Source organism: Mauremys reevesii, linkage group 12 (assembly GCF_016161935.1).
Source record: "Mauremys reevesii isolate NIE-2019 linkage group 12, ASM1616193v1, whole genome shotgun sequence".
Classification (NCBI taxonomy): Eukaryota; Metazoa; Chordata; order Testudines; family Geoemydidae; genus Mauremys; species Mauremys reevesii.
Genome location: NC_052634.1, coordinates 27,147,448 through 27,171,475, shown reverse-complemented (window position 1 = coordinate 27,171,475; position 24,028 = coordinate 27,147,448). Strand labels below are relative to the sequence as shown.

Sequence of the window (24,028 nt, the reverse complement as noted above, 5' to 3'; positions counted from 1 at the left end):
AACAAAACTGTACTTGGCTACACACCCAGGCTAATGTGCACAAGTTTTCTTCCCATACAACGGGTTTCACCTCCAGCGAATTAAAGAACAAAAATCTAAAACCAGGTCCCCATTTCATTAAGCACAATTGAGACAGCTTTAGCACACTGTCCATTAGAAGATGTTTATGTCGCTATTTACAGAAACACACCTCCTGATTAGCATGTGGAGCTCCTAGCAACTAATCAAACCCTCTTGCTTTGCCATACCTCTCACAAGCTCCTCTGTACCACATGACAGCCTGTCAGGCACAGAGAATCCGGACAGGTCAGCCCTTTCTAGCATGCTCCACAGCTGTTTCTCTCTGGCTTGCCCTCAAATTCATCTGCACTAGAAGTTTTTGCAGGGTTCTATGTTACCGGTGGTACCTGCACTAAATCAGTGGGTCTTAACCTTTAGAGACACCTGTACCCCTTTCAGGAGTCTGATTTCTCTTGCATACCCCCAAGTTTTACCTCACTTAAAAACTACTTGCTTACATAATCAGATGCAATATTTATAAAAATAAATCCCTTGAATATAAGTATTGTACTTACATTTCAGTGTATAGTAGAGAGAACAGTATAAACAAATCAAAGTATGAATTTTAATTTGTTACGAATTTGCTAGTGCTTTCTATGTAGCCTGTTGTAAATCTAGGCAAATATCTAGATGAGTTGATGTACCCCCTGGAAGACCATTGGATACCCCTGTTTGAGAACCACAGCACTAAATCACCCTTACTTTTAGAACTGGTGCCACTTGACCCAAGGCATTCTGAACCATTTCAGTGCTAGTAGACAGTGGCAACACAGCTGCACTAGGTCTGTTGTTCCTCCCTGTACAATTCCCACTTGGAAAGAAGAGAACTTCTGGTCTGACTTTATTTACTGTTGTGAGCTGCATAGGCAACTTTCTCTGTGTTATGTGAGCAGACTCCACACACTATATACTACCTGTGTGGCAGCAGCCATGGGTGGCGGGGAGCCCCCCCCCCCCCACTGCGTATGGACCCTGCAGCTCCTACGAGCGGACCCCAGAGCTCCCAGCCGCTGCGGATGGACCCAGGATTCCCCAACAGGCCTTGATGGCGGGAGGACCCCGCAGCCCCACGTCGTTGCTCACAGACCCTGCAGCGCCGCAGCCCCGGGAGCTCCCAGCCGCCCCGGGCAGGAGAGGAGCCCCCGGCGCTCAGACCCCGCCGGCCGCGCCCGCCGCGCCCCGTCACGGGGGGGGGGGGTGAGGAGAAGCCGCAGCCCCGGGAGCTCCCGGCCGCCCCGGGCAGGAGAGGAGCCCCCGGCGCTCAGACACCGTAGGCAGAGCCCGAGCTCCCAGTCACGGGGTGAGGAGGAGCCGCAGCCCGGGAGCTCCCGGCCGCCCGGGCAGGAGGAGCCCCGCGCCAGACACCGCAGGCAGAGCCCGGAGCTCCCAGTCACCGGGGTGAGGAGCCGCAGCCCGGGAGCTCCGCCCGCCCTTGGGCAGGAGGAGCCCCGGCGCCAGACACCGCAGGCAGAGCCCGGAGCTCCCAGTCACCGGGGGTGAGGAGCCGCAGCCCCGGCCAGTGCAGGGGCCCCGCAGCTCCCAGCCGCCGCGGGCGGGCGGACGCCAGAGCCCCGCTGCCATCGGGACCCGCGGCTGCCCCGGCAGGACCCGTCACCCGCGACCGGCAGGAAACAGCCGCCGCGAAGCGCCTCGCGCCCTGTGACCCCGGTGCTGCGGCTTCGCCAGGCGGGAGGCGGCGCGCGGCTGCGGTCTCGGTCCTCCGCCCGGCAGCGGGACCCGCCTCGCGGCCTCGCGCGCTTCGCGGGCGGCGCTGAGCTCTGAGCGCACAAGGCCCTGGCGGCTCCGCCCCGCATCGCTGTCAGACAACGCGTCACCAATGGGAGCTGAGCCTGTCAGAAACGTCAGGTGGGGAGGGCCCAATGGGAGACCAGCTTTCAGAGACCCGCCCCGCGTGAGGGCCAATCAGAGATCAGCTGTCAGAAAACACTAGGCAGGCCGGCACCAGCCAACCAGGAACCGCCCCTCATCTCAAGCACCCAGACAGCCCCGCCCCCACCTGTTTATGCCTCACAGCAGCAGCCAGCGCCGGGTGTCTGGTGTGACGCCCCCACAGCAACCCCCAAAGCAAAGTTTCAATTCCCCGCCCCCACCCCGGCTCTGCATGAGACAACAAGACACAAAAAAAGAAAAGAGATTTTTACCTTCCACAACCCCCTTCCCCTCGCAGCCCCTTCCCCATGTCTGGCCACATGCTCCAAGCTCAGGGTGACCACACCCCGTCGGGCAGGCTCTGCTCAGCCCGGCTCCCCACAGCCTGCACTAAACATGTGGGGCCCAACCCCAAAACTTACTCCTATTTTACCCCAATGGCCCCAAACTGCCGCTGTTAATATATGCAAATAAGGTGCTGTTACGCTACGGCCACACCCCAGCTCTCCTGTGGAGCCACCCCGCAGAGAACCAGGTGATATTTAAATTAGCCAGGACGTCGCTCAGTCATTGCCCTCTGCTCCCAGCAGGTGGCGCCGGAGAGCTCCGAGCTCGCTCCCTTCCCTTTCTCGCGTGGGCTTCAGCCCCCGGGTTACAAAAGCACCAACCGGGGAGCAGGAGTGCGGGGCAGCTCCAGGGTGACCAGATGTCCCATGTTTAAAGGGACAGGCCGGTCTGGGAGGACTTTTTCTTATATAGGAGCCTATTACCCCCCCCCACCCCCGTCCCGTTTTCCACAGTTTCTTCAATGTCACCCTATGGGGCAGCTCTGCGGGGATGGACTTGCACACTTGGAAGCCATCAGCCGGATCTGCGTGCCTGGGAAGCTGCGTCCCTCCAGAGGCGCTTGAGAAGCCAAAGGGGCTGTGGGTGAGTTTGTGATGAGGTGAGTGTGAAGTGTGGAAGGGGGAGGGTGGCAAGAGGAGGTTTTGAGAGGAAAAAAGGTGCTGCTGAGCTGGTAGGGGAGGGCAAGGTCCCAGGCGGGTGTTGTGTGAGGAGCTGTGTAGGCCCGGAAAGGCGTCGTGCTGGGCAAGGGCAGGTGAGGAGGGCCAGGGCTTTTCCCAGGGCTGTTGCTGCGGCCAAAGCCTTTGGGACGCAGAAGAGGGCCAGGGGTGTTGTTGCCTGCTGGGAGCCATGCGACGGTGTAGGTGTACGCTGACCATAGCTGGTCTGTGGGAGCTGGGGCCACTCCACGTGCCCGTTTCCTCGTTAGTATAGTGGTGAGTATCCCTGCCTGTCACGCGGGAGACCGGGGTTCGATTCCCCTACGGGGAGGGTGACCCCTTTTGAAGGGGGGACAAAGAAATCCCTGGCCTGCCCGCCACATGCCTTGCATTCTCCTTCGACGGCCACTTCCCCTCGCACCCCGCACTGATGACTTTCACCTCCAGAGAGACAGTTACCTCGCAAGGACACGCTCGCCCTAGCCAAAGCCTCCCCCGGGGCCTGCACGTGGGGGCACGTTTCAGAGCGGCAAAGGGAAATAGGCTGGCAAGGGCCATGAGGATAATGGCCCAGACAAACGGGGAGGGACTTGGTCCAGGGGTGGAGGAAGACAGAAAAAGTGACAGGCATGGGATTGGCTTGCTGGCTTTTTTCCTTTGCTCAGCATTTGACCTGTGACTGTAATGGGGAGACTTGAGAAAGACCTGTGGCCGCCGGCGAGGTAGGTGGACGCCCCGAGGGTGCACAGCTGAGCATTTGCCACAGGGCTGCTGCCTGCCATCCCAGCACCTGGCCATGATCGTATAGTGGTTAGTACTCTGCGCCGTGGCCGCAGCAACCTCGGTTCGAATCCGGGTCATGGCATTAATTTTTGGTGGGGAGGGGCTATCCTGCAGCACGCCTCGTGGCTCAGTCTGATGGCGTCCGTTTGCAAAGAGAGCCATCAGCCGGTCCTTAGTCTCTGCTTGGTAAAGGCAAGTCAGTGGGGTCCATCCATCAGAAAAAGAGTCTCAGGACTTCTTGCTGGGCGCCAGGGTCCAAAAGCTGCACATTCTCTCCTGAAAAAGACTGTGTTTCACACGTCCGTCCAGTGCGCATTGAACAGAAGGATCTGCGTGCCTGGGAAGTTATAAGGAAGAATGATGAAGGTGCCCAAAAGTACAGGACCTGTGGAAAAAGAGCACTCCCAAAATTACAGAAAAAAACCCTGCTCTCCTTAGAGTCTATTTTGCAGTGCACTAAGCCTAAGCAACCCACTTTTGGTTTTCTGTTGTTCCAACCAATTGCCAGGGGAGAGTACGAACACAGTCCCCCACTACCACAAATTATGCAGTTGAGTTTCCCGCATTTGGGGAAATCGCAGGGGTTAGCACACCCACAGTGCAATGGATGGCCCTCACCCTGGGAAAACCATCCTCATGATCATGGTATCTCCCCTACCAGGTAAATATGAGTTCCTGCTGCCCGGCCGCCGCCCGCCCTCGCTCGCCCCGCACTTATAACACACGGGGCGGACCGCTGCGCCCCCACCGACGGCCTCGCCCACACCGGCCCCCACTGCCGACAGCCGCCCCGACACGTCCCCCGGAGCCCCTCCCTTCTCCACGCCGAGCTCCCGGTGCCAAAGTCGGGCCCTGCCTGGCAGCCTGCGTCCGCTCCCACAATGCTCTGCTCGCACACAGATCTGCATACCCACTCACGTGGCTCCGCCCCTCCGCTCGGGCCCCTCCCCCTGCCCGCCCGGGCCGCCGCTCTTGCCTGGCCTGTAGCGGTAGCCGGGTCCCGTCCCGGGAAGCCAGGCCAGCAGAGAGACCACGTGGCCCACCTGCTGGTGGGGATAGTGCGGAGCTTGAGTGTAGCTCATCTCTCTCTCGCGCTCTCTCTCTCTCTCCCCACCGGAAGCTGGTCCAATACAAGAATGACCTCCCCTCCCCTCGCAAAAAACCCACCTTTCCAAACAGTCCTTTCCCAGCCCCCTAATTTGCTTTCACACCCTGGGACCATCTCCTCTCTTTGTCTCCCCCCCACCCCCCAGGTAAAGCAGAGATGGAGGCAACTTCAGCCACTGGAGACAGCCCCAGCGAGCGCTGCAGCCCGCCCCGGGGGAGGGTGTGTGTGTTTGCAGACAGAATATATATATTCCAGAATTCCAGCCCTGGGACACTGAGGAGGGGAGGAGTCAAAAATGCCCCCTTCAATTATTACCTCCTCTCCAGAGCTCAGGTGAGAATCTACAATCCTTTCTCCCCCACCAGCCCCTGTGCCAGGATCCCTCAAGCAGAGCCTGGAGTCCTGCCCATGGCGTCTGTTCTATTGACAAAGACTAAATGACAGGGACAAAACACTCAAATCCCGCCTGGTGCGGGGAGCCAGGTTTGCTCTTCAAATTCTGTCGTTGGTACATTTCCAGGTCTGGGAATGTCCCACAACAGCATTTAATGGGAAGCTGCCTGCAGAACAGTTACACTGCACAGAGCTCCTGTGGAGGAGGGGTGGGAATTAGTAACTTTTTGAGGATCGTTTGGGAAATGAGCCTTTGCTGACAAGGTTTGTCTCTGTTCATATTTCACCTTCAGGTGTTATGTTGAGGGATCTTTAGTATAGTTTTGGGAGGTTAATAACTATCTCCTCAACTTAAAAATTGGTGTCATTTGATTTTTGCATCTCCCTGTGAAAATACAACTGACACGTGTGGCTTTCTACAGGGGGTCATGATGTTAAAGTTGGGGAATTCAGTCTCTGTACTTCTTGGGGGGAGGGTTGCTTTTTTACAGCTGCCTCACTGCCAGGCACACCGGGCTGTTAGCTGCACCCACTGTCCTTGCCAGGGGCCCCTGCTGAACCCTGGGCGGCTGCACTGCCGTGCTGGGGTGACTCTGCAGGGGGAGAAGCTGCTGTGGAGCAATGTAGAACAGGTGCAGGAAGGAGACGAGGTCACTATTCACATTCTGAACTGCACAGTTTTCCAAATTTGGGAATAGATTCATAGATTCATAGACTTAAGGTCAGAAGGGACCATTATGATCATCTAGTCTGACCTCCTGCACAATGCAGGCCACAGAATCTCACTCATCCACTCCTGTAACAAACCCATAACCTATGTCTGAGTTATTGAAGTCCTCAGATGGTGGCTTAAAGACCTCAAGGTGCAGGGAATCCTCCAGCAAGTGACCTGTGCCCCACGCTGCAGAGGAAGGCGAATGTCCGAGAACAAGTCTAAGGGGAAGGTGAATGCAGAGCAATGGCACTGGAGATGCCCAGACCTCCAGTGGGGGCAGCGTGAAAATTAATAATGGGAAGATCATTTGCGAAATTATTCATCACCGACAAGATTTGTCTCTGTTCCTATTTCAAACTGTGGTGTTAATTAGAGGAATCAGTACAGATTTTACTATATTAATTAAACAATTTTATTTAACCAAGCTAAAAACTTAGTGTCACTTATTTTTTCTCTGTCCTAGCAAGAATGAATTGAATTTTGTGACTTTCTGGAAAGTGCAGCGAGATTAAATGTGGGAAATTCAGTCTCTGTGTTTGTGAGCTGATGTTTTCCTCTCACAGGTCAGTGCCTGCATTGAAATACCAAGAGGATCTAAGGGCTGGTGTACGCTGGGCACTGAACTGGCAGAGCGACGTCTCTCAGGGTGTGACCCCCCCAACCCAACCCAACCCATAGAGTTAAGGTGACCTAAGCCCTGGTTAGATAGTGCTAAAGAAAAGGAAGAATGGTTTTGTCCATGTAGCTATTACAGGGATGGGAAAACCCCTCCAGTCACTGTCTACTCCAAAGTGCTATAGCAGTGCCACAGCAGCATTTTAAGTGTAGACAGAGTGAAACTAGATTTATCTCCAGTTCGCACTGTGGATGGTCAGGCACTAAGACTACAATAATAACAACAGCAGCACAGCGCTTGCATAGTTAGCAGGATTTGAACCTGCACAGGGAGACCCCCAATGGATTTCTAATCCATTGCCTTAACCACTCAGCCACAACTACTTAATCTACAGGTGTTCTATTACATGATGATTCTGTTCTCACTGAATTGTCGCTTCAAATTGTTTGCTCAGACCAGCTTCCCCAGCACACTCATGGCTGCATTAGTGTAAGAGTGTCCTTGGCTGAACAGCGAGAATTCCTGCCCATTTCCCTTCTGGTTGGAGCAGGATGAGAGTGTGTTTGTGTGAATGACATTGCTGTAGATTGTTGTTCATTCCCCACTCTGACAATTCAGACAGTCCCTTTCCTATTCAAATCTCCAGCACATCATTCCAATAGCAGGGGGCAGGATTTCTCTAGGGCACTGAGGGCTGGTGCATGAACTCAGCCTTGCATTCCACCCTTGATGTTTCATGGTCTACGAACAGCAGCAGAAAGAAAGAGCCGAGCCAATATCTCCCTGCCAGTGATGCAGGTGCCACGTCCCCTCTGTCTGACCATCGCCATTGCAGGAGAGAAGGGTTCACTGGAATCAAATGCCCTGGCTCAGACCAGAGACACAGGAAGATTTTGCTGTTCATGGATCTGTGCAAAGGAAATTTTGTCTCTGTGTGAAACTGAGGTCAGAAATGAAACGTCCACATGGTGGCCCAATGCTCCAGGGAATGTGGGTGAAGGACTCGGGCTGAGAAATGATTTAACAGGGGTTTGTTTCAATTTATTGCCCCGATTAAAATCTATGGCTAAAAGGCAGCCACTGTTGTTAGTACTTGTACCTTTGTTGGGACACCCCAGTGGGTGTCAAGTCCATTGCCTTCACCAGGGGCAGTCGATTATTTTATCAGAGTACAAATTTCTTGGCCAAGGTATAGTCAAGGTCTAGACTCCAGAGAAAACAATACACTGCTGATAAGAAGAAGTACATCAAAAGATTTTGCAGCCACCGTGGGCATAACTATGATGTGTCGTGTTTCACTCTTTATACCTGGTGCCACCTCCTTTCCCTTTAGCCTTGTAGTTGACCAAGGGCAAAGCTGAACATCTCCTCAGATACCAGGGAGTGTTTATGTCCATTCCCGCGAGCTACACGGGGGTTGGATGTTGCTGCTTTCAGTCCTCTGGCTCTGGCGGGATAAGGAACAATTCAGGCTGTCACTGAACTGAAGGAGGACGATCAGTTTTTGACAGGCAGAGGGACGCCTCCTCTTAAAGGTGTTTGTCTGGCTGGCAGTCCTGGTTCCCAGGTCTCGCCCGTGGGGCTCCAGCAGTTTTGGGACCAGGTCACTCCCTTAGCCGCACCTGCTGCCCCCAGGCGCTCCCTGCCAGGGACCCCAGCAGTGCAGCGGAGCTGAGCAGCATCTGCCTGCTCGCTCCAGTGGCTGCCGGCCCCTCCCCATGGCAGGGCAGGGTGGGGCTGTGCCTCCGCGCGCTGCCCCCGCAGCCAATGGGACACTGCGGGGGTGATGCCTGGGGGCAGAAGCACACGGAGGCCCCCCAGCCTGCCCCACCTTGGAGCCCCAGGTAAGCACCACACTCCTGACCCCCTCCTGAGCCTGCACCCCCACCCCATCCTCATATACTCACTCCCACCCCCAAACTCCCTCCCAGAGCCTGCACCCCAATCCCCAGCCCCAACCCAGGGCCTGCACCCCAGACCTCCTCCCCCCACTCAAACTCCCTCCCAGAGCCTTAGGCAGGTGGGGGGGTGGAGTTTTGGGGGGCGGGTTCTGGGCAGTATGAGTGACATTATTGGCCCACTGGGAGGACTGGAGGACTGGCACTGGCCCTAAGGTAAATTGAGGTTGAGACCCTGCTTTAAGGGATTGGAGCAACGCTGGAGAGACTGACGGGCAGGGAGCTGGGGAGCTGTGTGTGCCCCAAGGAGAGTTGTTGTTGTGCTCTGGTGACACGGAGCGGGGGTGGGGAGTTTGTAAGCTGTGGTGTTTGTATAGAGATAAAGTTTACTAACCCCCAGGTTAAAAACTGGTCCTGCTCTGGGCTATACATGATACTCTTTGTTGAGAGTGTAGGTCAGTGGGTGAATGTTTCCTTGTCGGATAATAGGTTTGTAGTTCCAATCCAAGTGATTCCCTTTAAAAACTTTTTCAAAGGAAAATCAATTTCCAGACCCATCTCCAGTATGTTCAGGAGTTCGCTGAATGGGGGCAGGGGGCTTGAAATGAATTTAAACACTCAGCATTTTCCTGTGCAAATGAATAAAGACCTAGCAGAGCTGTCCAGCAGCTGAAATCAGTTCCAGTCCTCGGCGTGTCTAAGAGGGACACTCGGTAGTTGAGGCATGTGGGACACCTCTGTGGTGAGGACAGGTGAAAAAATGCTGGATTCAATGAAAGCTGAGCCCATAGGAGGGGAAGGTGAATGGCAGCACCACACAGGGTCATAACACTCAGACACGGGGCTTCACTGCAACTGCCCCTGTGTTTTCCATCATTTCTATCCTAAGGAACACACCCTCCCCAACCCCCACACACTGTCACATACAACCTTCTCCCCTTGAGCCCCATCCCACCCCTCCCCCTCTCCCCCACACACGCCATGGGACACAGCCTCTCGGTGACTCACCCAGATGGGGGCTTGTCTCTGCATCTCCCCAACAGGGGAGCAGAGCCGAAAGGGCCACAGGAGACCAATGGAGCTAGACAGGGATAGAAAAGACTTCCCCGCCGTTCTCTTCTCAAGAGTCCCGTTAATCTCACCCATGGGATGTTCCAGCACCGGGTGGGCTCAAAGCACCAACCTTCCCCTCAGCAACGGAAGGGGGAACCAGCTCTATCACATGGAAGGAGACTCCCCACCTCTGCTGCTGCAATTCTGCAGCCATTAATATGGATTTGTTTTCGCTAATGCAACCCCCTCAACCCCTAATCCATCCATGAATCAAGGAGACAAGACCCTTAAGTAAGCCCCAGAGGTGCAATGGGTTAGGGCACAGGACTTATAATAGCAGGGCTGAGTGGAGCAATGCTGAGCTTGTGAGTTCAAACCTCACCTAGAGCACTAGTTTCCTTTAAGCAAATGGCTTCTGCCAATCATTTTGCCTTGCAGAAAATACAATTGCAGCTCAGAAGACACCGAGGTCCCCTTGCTTTACAGAGAGCAGGGCAGATTCCACAGATCTACCAGGCTCTGCTCTCCAGCAGCCGCCTGTGTCAGGAGGGGTCGAGCAGAGCCCAGAGCACTGCCCCCGACTCCCCCTCAGTCTTTGCTCCCCAAACCACCTGTGTGCTCACCCTCTTCACTGTGAGACTCAAACCCTGCCTGGCTTTCTGTACGTTGGGTTTTTGTTGTCTGTCGTGTTGCTGTGCATGTGGGTCCTGTGTGATTTTTGTGGATGACATGCATAGTTTTGTGTGTGTGTGTGTGTGTGTGACTTTTGCATGCAGATTGTTTTTTGCTAAGTATTATTTTGGTATGTGGTTTTTGTGCTTTCCTGTTGTGGGCTTTTGCTGTATTTTTTGGTGTGGATTTGTTCTCTGTTTTGTGTGACTTTCCCTTATGTGTCTATGGCTCTGTGTGCTGTGCGGGTTTGGTTTTTGTTTATGTCTGTGTGGACCTGTGCAGTCTGTGATGTTCTCTTTCTCTCTAGTTGTCTCTCTGTTTGTATCTTCATGTGTAAATTCACTGGACCTTTTCAAACTCTCCACAGCTTTGCCAATTTTCACCAGGAATTTTACTCATTAACAAATTCTCACTTGTTCCCTACCAGTTGGTGACCATTGCCCCAGGGGCATGTCAGTCTCAGGGTCCTGATTTCCCATTGACCCTTCCCCCTTCTATTGGGACTGGGAACTAGTCAACCAAAAAACCCCACTCAGTTTTAGTAAAGGGCCAACAGTCCCTTACACAAGCTGGGCCTGTGAGGGAGGGAGAGCTCAGTGGTTTGAGTATTGGACTGCTAAACCCAGGTGTGTGAGCTCAGCCCTTGAGAGGGCCATTTAGGGATCTGGGATAAAAATCTGTCTGTGGCTTGGCCCTGCTCTGAGCAGGGGGTTGGACTAGATGACCTCCTGAAGTCCCTTCTAACCCTGCTATTCTATGATAGTGTTGCCGGCACAGAGGGCCGAGGACAGCAACAGTGGGGGTTCGTTGCCCGGTATGCGCCACATTAATTAACACACCAGGGTGGAGAAGCAAAACCAGGTTTATTTGAGCCCAAATAAGGTGCAAGGGAGACATAGCAATCTCAAATCCTGCACACAGATACAAACAGCTCTCTCTCTTTATACATGATTTCAGCTAAGCATTTCCATTCCCCCCACACTCCTCATCCCCCTTTACCCCCCTTCTTGCCCCTCCCGTCTATTCCCATGTACCAAATACACTTTGCAATAGCAATTACACTAAACAGGTTAAATCATACTTGGCAAAAACCACTTTAGCTCATTAGTACCTCTTCTGTTAACAGTTATCGGTACTTTCCCACCGTGGAGGCTACGTTCTCATGCATATAACTTTAATTACAGCATCTGCTTTCCACCTATCTTATTTAGTATTGGCTACATCTAGTGTCAAGCAGCCTTGCAGCTGCCAGAAGTCAGCACATAACACAAGAGGTTACAAAAGTTTAGTAAGGCTAACAAAAGCACTTTACATAAAGGTACTTTGGGTCACATAGGCCCAAAGCCATCCTCCCGAGTTACCTAGATTTATGCCTAGTGACACCAACAATAGGGTCACCAATGTTCAGAGAAACTAGCACAAGCTGGGCCCATGGTGTAATGTTTGGCATGCTGAAATCTGAGTTCAAATCTCAGTGGGACCTTGTGGTAAATCCCTGGAGATCCAAGTGCTTTCCTATCTCCAGCTGTCTAAGAATGAGTTGTTTACCTTGTGCTGAGTGACTCATACCCACGTCTTTGGTTGGAATGGGGTCTAGAAGTGGCTGTGGTTTGACTGGGTGTTTGGGATTTCTGATGCCCACAAGTTTGGCCCTTGTGCTTTCTACCACACTCTTCCTCTTGCCCACATGGCGCTTGAAGAAAGGAGTGTCAGGGCCAGGTTCCATAGTCAGGGAAAGGCAGGAGGGAGGAAGAGTCCCAGGCTGGAGCCCAGCACCTCTCCTCCTCTGGGCACCTAGGACAGAGGTGGCTGGTGCTGACAGCTCCAAGGGAAGCTTAAAAGCCACAGAGCAACCAAGGGTAAGGCAAGAGGAGGGGAGAACCATGCCTATGCGTGGCCAGCAGACAGCCACAGAGACACCCGGCCAGACTGCTCCCTGCCATGCAGAACCCCCACTGAAAACCACCAACAGCCAGCTGCTGATGCTCTGCGGCCAACATCACAAGATGGTGGGAAAGCAGGGCCAGCCCCCATGGATGGGCCTCTGACTGGTCCCACTCAAGGTGCTCACTTTTGCAGTGCGGCAGGAGATTTTTCCCCAAGAGGCTTTTCCCCAGCTGGTGAGAAGCAGAGGAACACCCAGGCTCTGAAGGTGCTATGTAGCAATCCCCTCAAGCACAGGGACAGGCGCACACTTGGAAGAGGGAAACTGCTCCACACTCTAGCCCGGGCAGCCGCCCAGTTTCTTTGGCAAGTCAGGAACGGCAAAGGGGAGACCGGAAGCACCTGGGGCTCATGCCCCAGCATTTGTGACACCCAACCCGCAACTCCTTCCCGGGGCTCTAGCTGAAGCCAGAGCATTGTCCTGAGCAGCCAAGAAGAGGTTCCAGCCCTGAAAGGAGCAGGACATTCAGCACAAAGGTTAAACTACACAAGCACAACCACGAAGGGACTCGAATCCTCAATTACCTGATCCAAAGTCAGACGCCTTATTCCTTAGGCCACGTAAACAAAACCTTTCCAAGCACTGATTTGGCAAAGGCAGACACTGTGTTTCTCAGGTCCTCTACTGAGTGGGGCCGAGACTCTCTGGGCACATGAAGTCGAGTTCCCAGTGAGATGTGAGACAATTCTCTGGAGCCAGGTGCAGGACTTTGGCAGGGAGGCTCAGGCATTGGGGTGCAGCGGACAGACCAGCTATCTAGGTGCTTAGATTTGGTCTCACTGAGGAGAAGGAGGAGGAATCCTGCTGACAGGCAGTGGCTGTGGAGAAAAAGAGGGATGTCCAGGCTGCTCAGGTCTCCTTCTTCCAGCTCCTCATCTGGCTGAGCTGCTCCACCGGCCTGGACAAGTCCTCTGCATGCACAGCAAATAGCCCAAGAGCCATTTCTGCCCAAACCTGTGTTGGGGGGTGAGCTTCTGTCTTCCCTGTCCCATCCGCGCTAGAGCAGACCACTAGATTGAGAGAGACAGTCAACAACTATTAAGGCTAAGATTATATAAAGGGGGTCACAGAATTTGTGACTTTCAGAGATCTCAGTGACATTTTCCACCTCAGCCCTGGGCCAGCAAGACTGGAGCTGTCGGCCGGTGGGGGCCTCACAGCTATCAGCCACCAGTGTTGGAAGGGGCTCCCACAGGCCCATGCCACCACGGATGGACCCCACAGCTCCCAGCTGCTGTGGGTGGATCCAAGAGCTCCCAGCAACCACATGTGACAGGGGGACCATGGAGCTCCCAGTCAGGTGACCGGGTTATAACTCCGGTCAGCCATGCTGCGGGGCTCAGGCAGGCTGGTCCCTAGTGCCCCGCGCTGCGCCCTGGAAATGGCCAGTCGGTCCCCCCTGCGGCGCCGCTGACCCGGAGCCGCCTGAGGTAAGTCTGCACCCCACCCCACGGCCCCCGCCCTGACCCCCCCCAAACCCAGAGCCCCCTCTTGCACCCCAGAGCCCGCCCCCCCCTGCCCCAGCCCAGAGCGTCCTCCCACACCTGGACCCCCTCATCCCTGCCCCCACCCCAGAGCCATCACCCCGTCCTGGACCCCGACCCCTGCCTCAACCCACAGCCCCTCCTGCACTGCGAATCCCTCGGCCCCACCCTGCAGCCTGGAGCCCTCCCCACCCCAACCCCCTCGTCTCCCCACAGCTCCCACAGGCAGACCCTGGGGCTCCCAGCAGCCATGGGTGGCGGGGAGCCCCCCAGCCCCACCCCACTGCCTATGGACCCTGCAGCTCCTCCGAGTGACCCCAGAGCTCCCAGCCACTGCGGATGGACCCAGGGTTTCCCAACAGGCCTTGATGGTGGGAGGGCCCCGCAGCCCACGTCGTTGCTCACAGACCCTGCAGCGCCGCAGCCCGGGAGCTCCCGGCCGCCCGGGCAGGAGAGGAGCCCCGGCGCTCAGACACCGCAGGCAGAGCCCGGAGCTCCCAGTCACCGGGGTGAGGAGAAGCCGCAGCCCGGGAGCTCCCGCCGCCCCAGGCAGGAGAGGAGCCCCGGCGCTCAGACACCGCAGGCAGAGCCCAGAGCTCCCAGTCACCGGGGGTGAGGAGCAGCCGCAGCCCCGGGAGCTCCCGCCCGCCGCGGGCAGGAGAGGAGCCCCCGGCGCTCAGACACCGCAGGCAGAGCCCGGAGCTCCCAGTCACCGGGGCGTGAGGAAGCCGCAGCCCGGAGCTCCCGGCCGCCCCGGGCAGGAGGAGCCCCGGCGCTCAGACACCGCAGGCGGAGCCCGGAGCTCCCAGTCACCGGGGTGAGGAGGAGCCGCAGCCCCGGCCAGTGCAGGGGCCCTGCAGCTCCCAGCCGCCGCGGGCGGGCGGACGCCAGAGCCCCCGCTGCCATCGGGACCCCGCGGCTGCCCCGGGCAGGACCCGTCACCCCGCGACCGGCAGGAAACAGCCGCGCGCGGAAGCGCCTCGCGCCCTGTGACCCCGGCGCTGCGGCTTCTCGCCAGGCGGGAGGCGGCGCCGCGGCTGCGGTCTCGGTCCCTCCGCCCGGCAGCGGGAGCCGCCCCGCGCGGCCTCGCGCCGCTTCTCGCAGGCGGCGCTGAGCTCTGAGCGCACAAGGCCCTGGCGGCTCCGCCCCGCGTCGCTGTCAGACAACGTCACCAATGGGAGATGAGCCTGTCGGAAACGTCAGGTGGGGAGGGCCCAATGGGAGACCAGCTTTCAGAGACCCGCCCCGGGCTAGGGCCAATGGGAGATCAGCTGTCAGAAAACACTAGGCAGGCCGGCACCAGCCAACCAGGAACCGCCCGTGATCTCAAGCACCCAAACAGCCCCGCCCCCACCGGTCCTAGGCCCCACAGCAGCAGGCAGCACCGGGTGGCTCGTGTCACCCCCCCCAGCAACCCCCAAAGCAGAGTCTCAAGTCCCCGCCCCCACCGCTGCTCTGCATTAGGTAACAAAAACCCCGCCCAGGCACGCAAAAAAGGGGAAACTTTCTGCTTCCCACAACCAACCCCCCCCCCCGCAGTCCCGTCCCCATGTCTGGCCACACGCTCCCAGCTCAGGGTGACCACACTCCCCGTCGGGGCAGGCTCTGCTCAGCCCGGCTCCCCACAGCCTGCACTAAACATGTGGGGCCCAACCCCAAAACTTACTCATATTTTACCCCAATGGCCCCAAACTGCCGCTTTTAATATGCAAATAAGGTGCTGCCACACTCAGGCCACGCCCCAGCTCTCCAGTGGAGCCACCCCAGAGAACCAGGTGATATTTAAATTAGCCAGGACATCGCTCAGTCATTGCCCTCTGCTCCCAGCAGGTGGCGCCGGAGAGCTCCGAGCTCGCTCATTTCCCTTTCTCGCGTCGGCTTCAGCCCCCGGGTCACAAACGCACCAACCGGGGAGCAGGAGTGCGGGGCTGCTCCAGGGTGACCAGATGTCCCATGTTTAAAGGGACAGGCCGGTTTGGCTGGACTTTTTCTTATATAGGAGCCTATTACCCCCCCACCCCCGTCCCGTTTTCCACAGTTGCTTTAAGGTCACCCTATGAGGCTGCTCTGCGGGGACGGACTTGCACACTTGGGATGTTAGTGCAAAAAACTTCTCCTGGGCTGAGTAAAGGGCAGAGACCCGCCCTGAGCCTGCCCTGAGTGGGGGTCACCCAAACCGACCCTCACTTGCCAGGCAGGTGTCACCCTTCTGCCTGGGGAAAAGGCAACAGGCCCCCACTCCCCAGCTCTGCGCGGGCAGAGAGCCAATGAGAACTTCTATTAAAAGGGAAAGAGAATCTAGCCTGAGTTTGGGAAAAACCCACAACCACATTCACATCTACGCTCATCAGCAACCCCCCACCCCAGAGTACGCTGGGCAGTGCTGTGCCTCAGTTTCTCGCCTTGCAGTGTGACAGGCCAATCCAATGTTCCTTCAACAGACCCCTCCGCTCTCCTTCCCCCAAACCCCACTCCCCTTGGGCAGCAAAGCCCCAGGGGTGGGGGAGGGAAGGGAAGGCATCAAGCGAAACCTCAGCTTCTGCTGCCGACACTCCTTCAACTGGCTCTCGGTTTGCCCTGTTCACTCTGCGTCGCTGCCGCTCCACGGCATTGTCCTTCACCCTGCTGCTGAGAGCTCCTGTGTCGCCACTTCCCCTGCTGCCCCCTGCCTGTCTCCTGCAGCCTCTGCGCGGCCACGTAGTGGGGGAACCTCGCTACAAGTGCAGCCTGGGCAGCCTCTGTCATTGCAACACCATGGGCAGGGCGTGAACCACCAGCTGGGGGAGACTAACGCCCTGCCCCGCCCCTTGCACCTGAGACCCCACCCCTCCTGCAAACACCCCTGTGCCCAGCGTACACCAGCCCTTAGATCCCTCTTGGTATTTCAATGCAGGCACTGACCTGTGAGAGGAAAACATCAGCTCACAAACACAGAGACTGAATTCCCCACATTTAATCTCGCTGCACTTTCCAGAAAGTCACAAAATTCATTTAGTTCTTGCTAGGACAGAGAAAAAATAAGTGACACTAAGTTTTTGGCTTAGTTAAATAAAATTAAGTGTTTAATTAATATAGTAATACTATGTCCTGATTCTGCTAAATAACACCATAGCGTGAAATAGGAACAGAGACAAATCTTGTCAGTGACGACTAATTTCGCAAATGATCTTCCCATTATTAATTTCCACACCGCCCCCGTTGCAGGTCTGGGCACCTCCAGTGTCACTGCTCTGCATTCACCTTCCCCTTAGAATTGTTCTTGGACATTCCCAAATTTGGAAAATTGTGCAGTTCAGAATGTGAATAGTGACCCGGCTCCTTCCTGCACCTGCTCTACATTGTTCCACGGCAGCTTCTCCCCCTGCAGAGTCACCCCAGCACTGCAGTGCAGCCGCCCAGGGTTTTGCAAAAATTAATAATACAGAGTTTGGAGGAAAGTAAACATTTGGGAGTTGTGGAAAAAGTAAAAGGCAACAGTTGTGGTGTTACAAGAAGGCAGTTTTTGGATTACTAATAAAACCCAGTTATATAAATGTAACTGTATGTGCAGCTCTGCGCACTCACGTTGGATGGAAGCTTCGTAATTAAATTATACAAGAGGGTCAGGTAAAGTGCCTACTACCACCACTGTGTTTTGTCCTGAGAAGCCTTTACAGCCATTCTGAGGGGAAATGGGCCCTTTCCCACAGAAATGGTCAATACGGGATGACTGCAGGCAGCAGGCGGAGAGATAATCTCATCAAAATGATTTGACTCCTGGGTAATGTAAGCAATATCACTAAAGGAATGTCCGGGGTTTCTATTGGCACTTAACTTGCCTGCCCCTGGCTGTCCCTGGTTGTACAAGATGGAAGTGTAATCGGGGTACAGTTGTGTAAAAAAAAATTATTGCAGTGCAAGGGATGTTAGACAAAATTTTTTGTATGTAATTGTGTAAGGTTTTAAAAACCTAAACTGAGACTTATGGTTTGTAATATAATGTTATGAAGGTTAAACTATGAAAGGAATGTGCGTTTTCCCAGGATGTGTGCAGTGTATATTGGAGAAGGGGTAAAAGGAATGCAAACAAAACATGGTACTTAGCTCAAACCCTATTAGGACTCCAAAGGGAGCCGCAATAGGTTGTGGTTTCTTTTTCAGATCTGTGTGTTTTGAAGCAGAAGATGAAAGTGGAAAGTAATCAGAACTCGGGTGGAAGTTGTTTGTGTCCCTTTTAAGACAGTCTCTGAGCTGCTGATGGTTTTGGACCCAAAAGCAAGCCCGAAAGCCTGTGTGAATGCAAATGACCTAGCTGATGGGGGAAGGAGAGAACTGCCCATAAGTAGCAGCATAAAGGAGCTGCAAATAATAAATACATCTGGTCAGCAAACAAGCTACTAGAAGACTCAGACTGTGGCCCTCCAGGAAAGGGAGGTGAAAAAACAAGTCAAGCTTGAAAATAAGGGGGACAGGTTAACCCTAAGGAGTGTGTGTTTCTCTGTGTGTGTGTGTGTGCGTGCATACGTACAGTGCTAAAGCTGTCTCTCAGATATTACCCAAGAATAATCTTGAAGCTTGGTACAGTAGAGAAACTATTGCAAACCGTGTCTGTTGTACAAGAGGGGACACTGAGGCACAACACCTCATGAATTTCATAAATGACCCGCGAGTGGGGTAATTCACTATCTGACTACAGAACAAAATAAGGACAGCCTGGAGGTAATTCTTCTGTTTTTCCTGCAATTAGCAAGGAAATTTGTAAAAAGAAGTGGTATTATTATTATTAATCACTAATCTGTCCCTACCGGGGGTGTGTGTGGAAATTGTTTCTTTTGTTTTTCACACACTCTACAAGCAAGCTGGTGCCAGCAAAAGACTAACCCATAATACCATGAATCTATGTTTTGTGTTGTTTGTCTGTGGTGTTTGTTTTGTTGTTAGCATTGTTGTGTTTCAATGAACATAAAGCCTCATGACATGGGTGGGGATGGCTTCAAAAGGCTGACCTGGGGGAAGATGTGTGTGGAAATTCAAAATGCTCGACTAGGAGGCCAGCACCTGTGTAATAGCTACCGTGGTGCCTGGAAGTGAATGGGCAGCTAAGGTGGGCCCCACAAGCCCTGTGGGAATAATGAGAAGGGGATTTGCTCGCTGGGAATCAATGGAGGGGTGTGTAAAATGGTGTAAATCCAGAGAAGATGTTTGACTGTGCCCCTCCCTGATGGCCATGGAGGAGCACACCCAATGGCCCGTGGCAAGGGGTGGACAATTGGGTGTACTGTGTATGAGGTGTTTTGCTGGAAATGTACGTATTATTGGGGGCACAATTACACCAGCCCCTAACCAAATTCCACACTACACACTGCTCTCTGGGCTTTGGCGCACAGATAGATCTGTGACTCTTACTGCTGTGAATAATCGAACCAGCGCATACAGCCTGATTCCACACCATGTGGTTAAGTTGGTTTGGACAATAACCCATTTCTCTGTGGACATTCAATGGACTTATGATATGGACAAAAGCACGAAAACCTGCAGCGGCAGCGTATTGCAGCTGCCAGCAACTGGGCATGTTAAGAGCTTGACCCCGTCGAAGGAGGAGAGGAGGTGTTTCGGTGGTGGCCGGGATGTTGGACCATGCGGCAGTGCTCAGGTCTCTCGGTGTTGCTGTGGATTGTTACAGCGGCTGGTGTATTGCTAAGTATACTTGTGATACGTTGCCTACAGAAATAACCTAGAAGTAATGGAGTAAGCCCCTCCCCCCTGTACTAGACAACCTGGACCCAACCTTCTTGGGCCCACTATAGTGGGAAGTCTGGAACACTAATTGGAACAGGTGTGACACACCCGTATGAGAGAAGGTGCAGGGCACTGCACTACGCATGGGGCAGTGGGACAAATGGAATATCAACACCTTCCACCTTGATGCCTGGCCCTATCAGGAAATGTGTCACCATATGTCCTATGTTTTGCTAAGGGGGAGAATGGGAGCAGGGACACAGGCAAGGCTCTGTGGTGTCAGGGCTGGGATGGGGACACTGAGGAAGGAAACTGGAATCATTGCTTGCTGGAAGTTCAATCTAATAAACATCTCATTGTTTGCACCTTCGGACTTTGGGTATTGCTGCTCTGTGTGTATGCAAGAAGGACCCGGTAATGGGAGGGTGAATGGATAAACCCTCTAACACTAAGTAACATCTAACACATTTCAACCTCTTCTTTTCACACCATTGCTCGTTCTCAGGGGCTGCTTTGTCTCCAGACAGATCCATTCTCTTTCAGGACGGCCTTGCTCTTTCTGTCTGTTTCACTCACTGAGGTGTTGGAGTAAACACTCCCCTTCCCTCTAGTCTCAGACAAACACTAGCATTAATTGTTTGCTACTGATGGGTTTAGAAAGCATTTGTCAAAATACCATTTCTGGGGCATTTTTCCCAAGATCCAATATTTTGTGTTCAAACATCTCCCAGCTTCCTTGGTGAAAATAAGGCCAAGGTTTCCTTGCAATGTAGAGGCAGTTTTTCACCCCAGATGGGACTTGAACCCACAATCTCTGACTTAGAAAGCCATTGCCTTGTCCATTAGGCCACTGGGGCCCTGTGCAAAAATGGAAATTCAATCTCCTAAATGCATATTTCTCATATTAACTTGGAAGCCAAATACCCTCTTTCTGCACCTTACAGAAATGTCTGCATCCCCTGGCAGCGAGGCTACTGGGGAGGTCGCTTACAGAGCTGAGCACCACTTTTCTGCCAGCCATCTTTAGAGAAGAAGGCTCTTTTCCCTGACAGCCACACAGCGCTGCCTAGCATCCCGAGAGCCTCCCTCGTGTTCTCCCGCAGCAGCCGCCTGCCCGTGTGGGTGGGAAAAGGGGACGAGGAAGCACTGCGGCCTCAGGCCGGGACAGGAGGCCCTCGCCACGCCCAGGCCTGCCTCTTGCCTTCAGCCCAGGCAGCCAGAGGTGCCAGGGAGCTCCCTGGCAGGCCGCCGCCTCATCCAGGAAATAAGGAAAAGGGGATGAATGAAGAAGTCAGGAAATAACAAGGAAATGAAGAGGTTTGTCGAACAGGTTTCTGCCCAATTTACCATCTTCTCAGCTACCGCTCAAAGTTAAAGACCTAAAGTCAACCTATCGGCATAAGTACAGATGGTTGGATGGGAATTAAAAGGAGCTGCTGTCACAAGTGTTAGGTGCCTGCAAGCAGCATGCAGAGCATTTAAAACCGCCGCAATTAGAGGCTCAGATGAAACGTTTGCCCTAAATCAGAAACGACAATAGGACGACCAGCAGAACGCCACTCTAGGTAAACGTCCGAATAATGGAAGTTGTTAGAGGCAAAAAGTCATTCCTCAAAATTTGGAAATCAGATCCTAGTGAGGATAATAGGAAGGTGCACAAACTCTGGCCTGTTAAGTGCCAAAGTGTAACAAGTCAGGCTAAGAAAGAATCTGAGAAGCAACATGCAAAAGACAAAAAAGCTAAGCATAAATCCGGTCAGTGCGAGTCCTGGTCTGTCCCTGCAGAAAGGTGAACCCCCTCTGTGGCTGGAGTGAGCTCCTCCAAGCCGACCTCACTACAGACCTGCGCCAGGTAGTGCTCATTGTAAAAATGTTTCCTCTGACGGTTGGGAACACGGGACCAGCGGTGCTCAGGCCGGCTGACACAATTAAAATCCCCCCCAACACCAAACATCATGCAGTCCAGAGGAAGGGAGCCTTTGAGCTTCCCTCTCATGCCTTAACTGGGGACCATACACACTAATATAGCCGTAACCAGTGCCACAAAGCCCACCAGAAATGCCCTCCCTGGTCGGAGCTCCAGCCCCTTCTGTACTCGCACCGCGAATGTGAAGAACAAGACTCCAGCCCCATCATTCTTCCCTGGCCCTTCCTCCAATCACCCTCTGCCTATTGAGCTACCCTAGAGTTGTTAATGTGCATTTCCTGAACACCCACCATGGCCAAGTCCAGCTGCTCCAAGGCACTGAACATCAAGCGCCTCCTCCTGGGCCCCCAAATCCCTGCCACCTTCCACAGGGCCACTTTTACAGACTCCCCTTCCCTGGTACTGCCCTCGCTCAGCTGCACAGAGGAGTTTTCATCCCCAATCCCTGCCTGTCACTGCCCAGCAGCCCTCTGGCACCATTCCTGAGGGTCACCCTGCCTTGCTCTCTTCCTGCCATGTTGGGAAAGACAGCTCCCATCTCTCCTTGTTAAAAGTCAGGTGGGCCAACTAGGGGCAGAAGCCCATTCTATGTTTTCCTACTGCAGAGCCCAAGATCAGAGACACGCTTTCAGGGCCACCCAGAGGGGAGGCAAGTGGGGCAATTTGTTCCAGGCCCCACAGGGGCCCCATGATAATACAGTATTGCAACTTTTTTTAATGGAAGGGGCCCCCAAAATTGCCTTGCCCCACAGCAGCTCTGCTCACCCTGGGTGCAAGTACCACTGGGCTGCCAGAGAACAAGCTGCCCCCCTGTACAAAGAGAATGAAAGAACCTGTCAAAGCCTGGGATTGAACCAGGAACCTTTAGATCTTCAGTCTAACGCTCGCCCAACTGAGCTACTTTGGCAGCTGTATTGCAGTATTTTGGCCTGTTGCTTTTCTGTCCTGGATGTTTTTGCAGCAGTTTTACACAAAAAGGACGTCATTGTGAGGTGCCCATGAAGACAAGACTCACTTTTGCCTGCCTTGCTCAGCTTGACTTGCTGCCTCACCCCGTTCCTGCCCTAGTGCCTGGGTTGACCTGGTGGTGGAAGGGGACTGGGGGCCAGTGGCACGGGGAGGAAGTTGAGCTGGACCCTGAGCTAGACTAGACCCTGGCGGTGAGAGTCTGGCCACCACTTGCCGCCCCACCTGTTGTCCTGGCTTCCCCCACTGGGCGTCATTTCAGGAGGGACGTGGGGCTTCTGCCTCCCCTCCCCGATTTTCACACCGCAGAGGAGTGTGAACAGGAAAACGAACGGCTGCTCCACACCCCCACTGGAGGAACCCGACGCCCTTAGCTGTGGGGAGTAAGAAGTGGCTGTTGGCTGACAGGGCCTGTCCCCGAGGAGCTGGAACAGCAGCTGCCGCCTCCCCCTCGGCTCCAGGCTGTGGGAAATGCTCATTGCCTGGCTGCATGGGCGGCTGCTGCTCCGTGCTCTGGAGAGCATCTGTATTGCTCTGTCAACCCCCCGTCTTCACTGCGCCAGTCTGGTAAGGTCCCACATGCCCCCTCCGGCCTGGCAGCTGAGAGTCTGTGCAGACATCAGCCCCCCTGCCAGCCCCACAGGCAGCAGCAGCGCCAGCCCCCCAGCACCACAGGGGCACTCAATGCACTTCCTGTGGGGAAATGGCTCCTTGGCATCCAGCTGCTAGAGTGAGAGCCAGGAGAGAGCAGTGTCTGGCTCACCGTGGGGGAGAGAAGAGACCTGGTGAGTGCGGATCTCCCTCAGCCTCCCCCGCAAAGCTGGTCAGTTGTATTGTCACTGTGATAGTCGGTGCTTCCCTTCAGGGCCGGCCTAGAGGGATCCGGGGTATGGGACAAATCCCCCCTTTTCTCCCCAGGCCCTGTCCCCACTCCACCCCTTCCCCCAAGCCCCCACCCCTCTCCCACCTCTTCCTGCCCTGCACCTTCCTGCCCCATTCCTTTCCCTCTCCCACTCTCCCTGCTCCTCCTCCTCCCCCCCCAGCGCCTCCTGCACCCCACTGAACAGCTGATCACTGGCAAGTGTGAGGAGCTTGTCAGCAAGGCCTGTAGTGGGTGGGGGGGAGCTGGCTGCCAGTGGGCACTGAGCACCTTTTTTTCTCTCTGTTGGTTCTGCAGCCCCGTAGCTCCCATGGAGTCGCTGACTCAGCTCCTTTCACATGCTAGAGAGAGGAGCAGAACCAGGGCTATGGCTGATCTATGGGGCACCAGGTGAGTGGCAGAGGCTTCAGGTGCTGAGAGTTTGCCCAACCCCTCAACAACACAGTGTGAGGTGGTGTCCCAGGCATCTCGATGAAAGGAGCAGAACAGGATTTACTTGGGGTGGGGAGAGAATTGAGAGTGTCTCAGGGGGTTGTACAGAGGTATTGCCCAGGTGAGAGACTGGCTAAAACACAGGCCTCGCTGTGAGCAGGATTTGAACCTGCGGAGGGGAACCCTATTGGATTTCAAGTCCAACGCCTTAACCACTCGGCCATCACAGCTGTAAGCACAAAACTGCCCCAATGCTAGAGAAACTGGTAAATAATCCCAATGCCCAAGCGTGAAGTCATCTGAACTACAGAATTCCCACAGCAAACCTGGCTCCCAAAGCACAGGGGGGATTTGGGGTTTGTTCTGTTTGCTTAGCCAGGTGCCACAGGAGTCTTTGCTGCTTTTACAAATCCAGACTAACACAGCCCCTCTGATACTCCTAGTGACACTCTCCAATGGATCCCCATCCTCCACCCACCTTGAG

At 54.5% G+C, this 24,028-nt stretch overlaps 4 non-coding genes across 4 annotated transcripts; all 4 read right to left on the bottom strand.

Moving 5' to 3' along the window:
• Positions 1-4,242: 4,242 nt before the first annotated feature.
• Positions 4,243-4,406, bottom strand: LOC120376228. Its single transcript, XR_005587133.1, has one exon. It is a non-coding gene; the product is annotated as a U1 spliceosomal RNA (small nuclear RNA).
• Positions 4,407-6,869: 2,463 nt separating this feature from the next.
• Positions 6,870-6,952, bottom strand: TRNAS-AGA. Its single transcript has one exon. It is a non-coding gene; the product is annotated as a tRNA-Ser (tRNA).
• Positions 6,953-20,123: 13,171 nt separating this feature from the next.
• TRNAR-UCU lies at positions 20,124-20,196 on the bottom strand. Its single transcript has one exon. It is a non-coding gene; the product is annotated as a tRNA-Arg (tRNA).
• Positions 20,197-23,692: 3,496 nt separating this feature from the next.
• TRNAS-UGA lies at positions 23,693-23,774 on the bottom strand. The gene has a single exon. It is a non-coding gene; the product is annotated as a tRNA-Ser (tRNA).
• Between the last annotated feature and the right edge of the window lie 254 nt (positions 23,775-24,028).